The sequence below is a fragment of the Manis javanica genome, chromosome 4 (assembly GCF_040802235.1).
Source record: "Manis javanica isolate MJ-LG chromosome 4, MJ_LKY, whole genome shotgun sequence".
Lineage (NCBI taxonomy): Eukaryota > Metazoa > Chordata > Mammalia > Pholidota > Manidae > Manis > Manis javanica.
In genome coordinates, this window is record NC_133159.1 from 16,158,004 (window position 1) to 16,166,359 (window position 8,356).

Below are 8,356 nucleotides of genomic sequence, written 5' to 3' on the forward strand. Positions count from 1 at the left end.
GGTGGTGTTTATGAGATTGGCTTTAGCATAAAATTCAAGCCTTCTCTGTTCACTCATTCACTGAGATGTTAACCAGCCTATGCTCTGTTTTAGGTGTTGGAGACATGATGACAGGACGGTCATGGTCCTTGGCCTATGGATCTAGTTGGACTCAGTCTAGTCCAATCCTCTCATCTTACAGATGGGGAAACCAAGGCTGAGAAGAGGTGAAAGCTGGAAACTGTTGTAGCAGTGAGTGGGGGAAGGGCGCACAGTTGCTGGGGAAAGTAAGGGTAGGGCCATAGCAGGGAGTCCTGGTCCTCCATGACTACCTGGAGTACCTGGTTATCTGGTAGTTTACTGGCCAGCAGTGGTAGTGTAGACAAAAGGCGCATCTTCCCTTCCATAGGGACATTGGCTCTGGGGTGATAACCCAGCAGGGAGCTTTGGGGTGCCCCTCTTAATTCCTGTCCCCCTTGGATAGGCCAGTTGAAAGGAGAGGTGGGTTGAGCCACCTGAGTCCCTCTCGCATAGACACAAGTTCCTTTTCATTCAGGATGAAGAGCTAGGTGGGAAGGCTTCCTTGGTTAGCATGGCCTTGCTATTTAACTTGTGTGCCCTTACTCAAACCGGCCGAGTATGACTTCAGAACCTCAATTCTTAACCATCAGCACTTGGATAGCCTTGGAGAAGAGGCACATGGGTCTAAGACTGAGCCTCCTATACACATGGGGTCACCCTCTGGACAGATTGTCAACCCCGCATAGGCACAAGCCCACTTTTGTCTGGGTGCACTGAGGCAGGGGTTCTCAATAGACTGCATCCACCGCCTCATGATTCCACAGGGCGCCTTAGAGGACCACAGTCTCCCAGGAGCAACCACCCAGCCTTCTATTTTGATTTCTTCGGGTGGTGAAAAGGTTCAAGGGTGTAACCTCAGGGTGGGGCGCTGACTCAGCTGTTGTGGGGGGGCTCCTGGTGTCTCAATTCCCGCTTCATCCTCTTTTCACTTTGCAGTTAGGTACACTGCGACTCAGAAAGGCAAAAAACTTCCCCGAAGCGGAAAAGCTGCCTAGGCGGTACCAAAGCTCCGCACGGCCGGAAGGACTGAGGACACCCGCCGGCCAAAAGCCCACCACGAGTTAAAACCATGAAGTTGCAGAGCACCGCCAACGCCTAGAGAAACCCAACCCTTCTAACCGGCCGCTCCCTCCACTTTCAACTTCCGGGTGGGGACAGACTTCCGGTTCCGGAGGCGGCTTGGGGGCAGGGGTGCTACAAAACTCAGCGCGGGGGGTGTGGTTTCCGTTTCTCCGAGTTGGTTTTGGTGTGTCGAATATTATCGGGAGCTGCCCCCGCCCCTGGCCCTCGAGGTGGCACCTGCGCAGGTGAACGCTCTAGTTCCGTCCCTCTGCGCTTTCCCTGCCCGTGCTTGGTTTGTCGGAGCGGAGGCCCGGGCGACGCCCTAGGAGCCGGGAGGCCCTGCGTTTGGCCCCTGCGGGCTGTTCCGGCTGGCGCGGCCTCGCATTAGCGAGCGAGGAGGAGGAGGAGGAGGAGGTCCCGGTCGGGCGCCCCGAAAACGCATTTTCTGGCCAGATCTAGAATCTTTGAGCCGCGCCTGTGTGGTGGGAGGAGTCGGGTTCGGCTTCCCAGGCTTAGACCCCGGGGATTGTTTTACTCGGCCGTGTGGTCTCGCCACCTCCTGGTCTGTGGTGACGGGTAAGTCCCCTCTGACCGAGACGCAGTTCGTTTATCTGTGAGTGGAAATAACAGTAGTTGTCCCAGTGGGTTATCGGGAGGATTGGATGAAGGAAAGCTGCCAAGTGCCTGGCCTGTAAAATCAACAAATAAACTAGTGGATGCTGCTTCTGGTAATAGAGACAGCTGGGGCAATTGTGGAGTTATATCAAGAATTTAACTTGGGATCACATGGAAGAGAATGTAAAATGCTCAACACATTGTCAGGTAGGAAATAAGTGCTCAGTAAACTAATTATTAACTGATGAGGTAAGCCATTGTGTCTGGCCGGTGGTCTTCTAAAACTCACAGAATTTATAAGGGGTAAATCGTGGAACTGGTCTACTTTCAGAGCCAACCTTGAGAACTGGCCTACTGACAGTTCAGACAGACAGAAGCCAGGGTTGTAAAGACTTTAGTGCTGGGAGCTTGAAGAATTAATAAAAGCGAGTTTTCCTAAGTGGGTTGAGGGTTTTTCTGTCAGAAAGGTTTTGGGCAAGAGGGGAATGCCCGAGAAGTTTGCGCCCCCTTGAGTCGTTAGGAAAGTGGTACATGGTTTTAGTTAAAGACAAAGCAACACAAATATAGGAGATTAAAAATGTTTCCCACTTCTACTCTTCCTGCCTCTCAGAAGTAAGTACAGTTAATTTCTTTGATAATCTTCCAGGTATTTGTGAATAGAACAGATCTTGAATGCTTATGTGTATGTATGTTTAATTTCCTCAGCTGGAGCTCTCTATATATATTGATCTGCACCACAGGTCATGTGGTGATGAATTAGGGACATCCTTAGATACCAGCACCCACTGACTTCATTCTTTACAAGGCTGCACAGTGTTCCCCTGAATGGCGGACAGTACTTTAATTTCCATCTTGATGGTCACTTAGGTTGTTGCAAAGATTTTTCTTGGGAAATGTGTCATTAATCTTTCTTTCCTTGACAAATTATTTCCTTTTTATCCAAAGCACCCCTAAGTTAATGGGAATATTTTTAGTCCTTCACACTACAGGTTAGTAACAGCTTTTGGGGATAAGCACACACTGTTGACTGAGCAAAAACCCAGATAACATGAGAATTGCTGTACGCCAAGAATATCCAATCTACAGGGTAGAATCAATTCAAGGCTCCTAGGAAATGGGTCAGTGAAACTTTAGAGAAGAGGTGACTAGGAGCCTAGAACAAGTTAATGCAGAGCAGCTAGTCAGTACTGGTGATGGCTGGCCGCTGTCAATGAAAAAAGGTCATCCTTGAAAATTGACTACATCATAGTGGTTATATTTGATTGGACATACCCTGATGTGAAAACTAATTTTCTTAGTTTTATACTGTCATTTGAAGTTTTTCCTTTTTTAAAATAAATTAGCACAGGGTATGGTTTTCCTGTAAATAACCCTTTTGGACAGGGCCCCTAACCCAAATGAAGCAAAGCCTTTTTTTCCTGGCATTTTACAGGTATTTGACCTGCCTACTCCCTACCTGCCTCTCCCCCCCACTTCTTCCCAATAAAGCTTATTTGCTAATCTTGGAGCTGTTAAGCTTCCAAGGAATTGGAAGTCTATGCTACTAGGATGCTACTAGGGGACAAGTTCAATTTTCCATACACTGGAGGAACTTAGGATCTTGATCTTAACATAGAGGCTTTTCTTTTCTTTCTCTTTTTCCCTCCCCCAACCCCATGTACTGGTAACACTTGCTATTCTTTCATCATCATGAAAGAGATGGGGGGAGGTAGAAAACACAGGAGAGTAGATGTAAATGAGCATACCTGTGGATAAAATGAGAGTTCCCATGGCCTGGATTCTTACCTGGCCCTGGTTGACTAGCTCACTGCACACCTGTGGGCAATACATGGCTGTTGAGTCTATATAAAGAGCTCCCTCCAGTGCTCTGCAGGCAATATGGTGGCAGGGCTGCAAGGCTGCAGGAGAGCAGAGCAGAGGACAGAGGTCTGGAGGATGGTGGTGCAGAGAGAGAGAGGCTCAGAGGATGGCTGTGTGGGACGACTGTGCGGACAGGGGGGCCCAGAGGCAGAGACTGGCTTGCTGCCTGCAGACTCACTCTGAGTGAATGGGATTCTAATGACTGACCTGCCACCTGAAATAAACTTGGGTATAACCCTTTCACCCCAAGAACGTTTTGCTGTCAATTTCTTCGGTCACACTGAATCCATAGTGAACTTGGCTGGGGCTGAAACCCATTGGCAAGGCAATTGGCGTAGTTGGCAGGATTCATTCATTGTTGACCAAGGAAAAAGACAGGCTGCCCTTATGGGAGGGGTGCTTCAGCAGGCTGCCCCTGTGAATGGGGAGACAGTGGATTGTTCCCCAATGGATATGTGGTCCGAGGTGGCTTGTCTCCTAGAGGACTGGGCCCCACCCCAGGACTGGAGGCAAGTGGAGTTGACACCTGAGGCAGTAGGGGTGGCTTTTGGTATAGGAAGCAGATCCTTTGAGAAGCAGAGTGCCCGTGAGGCAGCGGGGACTGTGGGTTGGCTGCTTCTCACAGTATTAAAAAAGTCTACAGAGGAGACCCAAGAAATGGTGGCATGAGAACGTGAGCTGCAAACTTCTGTGGATTCCTTGAGGAAGGAGATGGCATTGATGAGGGAGGAGGCAGCATGAGAGCGCTGGCAGCAAGGTGCCATTGGAGATGAGACAGCAGCACTGCCAGGTGTTCTGAAGGAGGAAGAGGCCATCAAGGAAAAAGATGAACTCCTGAGGGAAGTACAGGTGGAGGTGGCACGAGAATATCAGCTGCGAAGCATTGAGCTGAAGGTAAGAGAGCTTCTGAAGACCGAGCTGGCATTGTTGCGAGGCACTGTAGCAGAGGAGGCACTTGGGGGAGTGGAGAGAAAGGTGCCATCTGTCCCAGAAATGGAGGAGCTGGGGAAGGGTGAAGGGGAGGTGCCAAAGGCACTGGCCTCTCCTGTATTGAAAGCCTGCCCAGTGGTTGTAAAGAAAATAAAGACCCAGCAGCTAAAAGTTCCCCAAGGAGAGGAGCCCCCTTCCCAGCTTGTGGAGCACTCTATGGTCCGCCCCTATACTCAGGCTGAGCCGGGGGCTGTGGGACTTAGGGGTGGATGGAATTGTTCTGTTGGGATCAGAGACGGGAAAGCTGTCTTCCCTGACAGTGCAGCCTGCCTTGAGGCAGTGATTACAAAATGTGAGGTGACATGTACAGTAGCTGAAGCAATGACCACCTGGAAAGAAAGAAGACCTGTTACTCACAGGAGGAAGTTGAGGGGCCTTGTGAGGGTAACAAGGACCCAGATGTGGGTTGATTTGATACAGGCAGGAGTAGATGGAAGGAAATTAGATGGGAAGCCAAATAGGATCTTACTGGAGCTATGGCAACAACTGAAACCAGAGCAGCAGTTCCAGCCATTAAGACCAAAGAGGCAGAGGTCAGAGACAGAGCCACGAGTCCGGCCTGTGTGTCTGCAAGACTTTTTGCTAGAGAGGCTGGAGAACAATGTTCAAGCTTTCTTGCACAGGGTCCATTGCAGAGGACTAAGGGCACGTGGATTGAGAGAGAATCCTGGAGGGGTGGAGTGTGGATAAAATGAGAGTTCCTGTGGCCAGGATTCTCACCTGGCCCTGGTTGACTAGCTCACTGCACACCTGTGGGCAATACATGGCTGTTGAGTCTATATAAAGAGCTCTGCCCAGTGCTCTGTGCAACATGGTGGCAGGGCTGCAAGGCTGTAGGAGAGCAGAGCAGAGGACAGAGACCCAGAGGATGCCTCTGTGGAACGACTGTGCAGAGAGGCCCAGAGGACGGCTGTGCGGACAGAGGGGCCCAGAGGCAGAGACTGGCTTGCTGCCTGCAGACTCGCTCTGAGTGAATGGGATTCTAGTGACTGACCTGCCACCTGGAAATAAACTTGGGTATAACCTTTTCACTCCAAGAACGTTTTGCTGTCAATTTCTGTGGTCACTCTGAGTCCATAGTGAACTTGGCTGGGGCTGAAACCCATTGGCAAGACAATACCTCTTTCTCTTCTACAGTAGTACCGCTTCATAACTTGATTTTGGACATAGCAGGGCAGGTGCTCCATAAAAACAGTTGGAGCAAACAAACACACATGAATTTAAAGATATCAACCTACTCCCATCATGTGTTTTTGTTTTTTTTTAACATAATGTAAAATACCTTGTAATGGGGTTGGGTCGGGGCTGGGGGAGGGGGAGGTGGCATGAATGAAAGATTCTTTAGCTTATAAGGCCAGCATTCTTTATTCTTTATGCTTTGAGAATCTACCTTTTTCATTTTGGTAAACCATTGACAGATTTTCTTAGTTGTGTCAATTGATCCAACAAGAGGAAGCAAAAATAAAATTTGGATATCTTTATTAAGAAACTCTGTTAAGGTTGGGAAACTGGTGGAACCTGGGTCTGGACCAGATCCATGGGATCACGGTGGTGGTAAACCGCCTTTTTGGTCTGTTTTTGCTGACCCTGACCTTTTTTTGTGTGCGTAGGAGTCTGAGACATCTTTTTCCAGAGCCCCGGAATGGAGACTGAAGGGTATCCAGACATGCAAAGAAATAAAGTCCAGAATGATCAAATAAGGTCACCTGCAAATGAGATGATGGCTGACGAACCAGAAGTCATCCTAATAGCAACTCCCCAGGTCCAGGTTCCACAGGAGCCTTCTGGGCTTCCATCAGAGAACCTTGATGAAGACCTTGTCAAAGACCTTGAGACCATGCTGCGAAGGAATCCTCCCAACTCTGCAGTTTCCAGGCAGAGATTTAGGAAGTTCTGCTACGAGGATGCGGCTGGGCCCAGGGATGTCCCCAGACATCTGCAGGAGCTTGCTGGACAGTGGCTGAGACCTGATATTCACACAAAGGAGCAAATTGTGGAAATGCTGGTACAGGAGCAATTCCAGGTGGTTCTGCTTGAGGAACTCAGAGCTCAGGCACAGAGATGTCAGCCTGGGGTCAGAATCACTGGCTAAGTCCTGCTTCTCACTCACCCCACATATGAGAAGTAACCCAAGGTTTTCTTTGTTGAAAGAGCCAACTGCAGTCATGGAAAATCTGAACCTTGGTTTTCTTTGAGCTGCCTTTGACTAGTTTTAATAATAATCAGTCAAAACCATGTCTGGACCTCTTTTTGGCTGAGACAGCTCTGTGTCCTGGGACTGTGAACTCCAGGAATTTTTCTTCCCTCTTGTGAGGATAATCAGCTTATTGCTTATCTTTGCACTGCTGAATGCCTCCTTTTCTGTACTTTGTGACATGATTTAATATATTTTTATGTATCCAAAGGTAATTGCTTTACCTCTCAGAATTCTTGATTCTCCCTGTGGTGGCATGAATGGAAGCTTCTGTAACCCTACCACTAACTCATTTGAGATGTTCTTAAAATATTAAAGAAGTTTGGTCCTTAATAAAAATGTCCTTGTTGTGATTTGCCAGTTCAGCTCTTAGTAGTCAGCAATTGAGAAAGGTGAGATCATTATCAGGAGTAGATGTGAGCTGGTGATAAGAACTATGACTTGCTTTCACTGAGCTGGGAAATAGGAAGAGGCCTGGCCTAAGTTTTCAGTCAAAATTTATATTGCACAGAACTGAGAGAGGGATATAACATTGTCATTAGAGATAAGTGACTCATGCAGAGCTGTTCGACATGCCATTTTTCCCGTTTCCATCACCTTTGTTCCATGGCTTTTTTTCCTGCAAGAGAACTTGTTCTGTTCTCTTCCTGAAGCAGAGGTCATCCTGGCTTTCTGTGTGTGGAGACCTACACATTCATTGACAGCTGAGCAGGAACAGTAGCTGTGGTTGTGTCCAGCAGAGAGTAAGTCAGCAGCTGCTTTCCCAGCGTGATCCAGTCTTGAAGAACCTCCTTCCTCTGTGGCCTGGCTCTTGGATTTGTAAATCTGTTCCTGTAACAAACGTGCCAATTCAGAAACTGATCTTTTTGGGTGGGGCTGGTTAGCTTCACGCTGAAACTCATACTTATTCTGATGTTTGTTTAGTACTCCTGTGCCTTCGGGACTGTTCTAAATGCTAGAATACAAATGTAAGTCTTAAGGAAATACAGTTTTTGAGGAAAGGAAGACATCAAAATACGTTGTTAGGAATGCTAGAGTGAAACTAGTCTTTTGGTATCTGGTTTTGAGATAGCACTGAGAAAACACGTTTCCTTTTTTCAAAAATATGTTAAAAGCAGAGAAGAGAGGGAAGAGCCAAGTTAGGGAAGTGAGGTCTTAAAAGTGACCTTGGGCGAAAGCCTGGGAATGCAGAGGCATATAGTGTTTGGGAATAGTATTCCTACAGATAAGCAAACTAAGCCTTTTACTAACTATTTTTCAACTCAATTCTAAGTAAAATTTAACACTGGCAAAGGAGTTAGTAACCCTGATAGGATCATAGTCTCTCCAGGTCTTCAGTTTGTTCAGAGCATTCTGAAGGTATTTGTTTACAGGGATCAGGAACTTGTAAGGAATTTCCTAGCCTGTACCAGTTTCTCAGCTGCTTTGATCATCTGTATCTTGCAAGTAAGGGATCCAAATTTCCTGGTGGACCAAGAAGTTAATCACCTTAGGGCAAGACAGCTGAGGTTTCCTGAATTGAGTGAAATAAGGACATACTTTTCTCAACCTTGGTACTTTGGGGCCAGATAGTTC

At 47.7% G+C, this 8,356-nt stretch overlaps 1 long non-coding RNA gene across 2 annotated transcripts; it reads left to right on the forward strand.

Moving 5' to 3' along the window:
- The first annotated feature begins 1,231 nt into the window (after positions 1-1,231).
- On the forward strand, positions 1,232-6,235 carry LOC140848838 (uncharacterized). 2 transcript variants are annotated; one of them, XR_012130046.1, is made up of 3 exons: positions 1,232-1,367; positions 3,170-4,491; positions 6,198-6,235. It is a non-coding gene; the product is annotated as an uncharacterized lncRNA (long non-coding RNA). The 2 variants fall into 2 exon arrangements; XR_012130045.1 differs by lacking the exon at positions 1,232-1,367 and adding an exon at positions 1,374-1,698.
- The last annotated feature ends 2,121 nt before the right edge of the window (positions 6,236-8,356 follow it).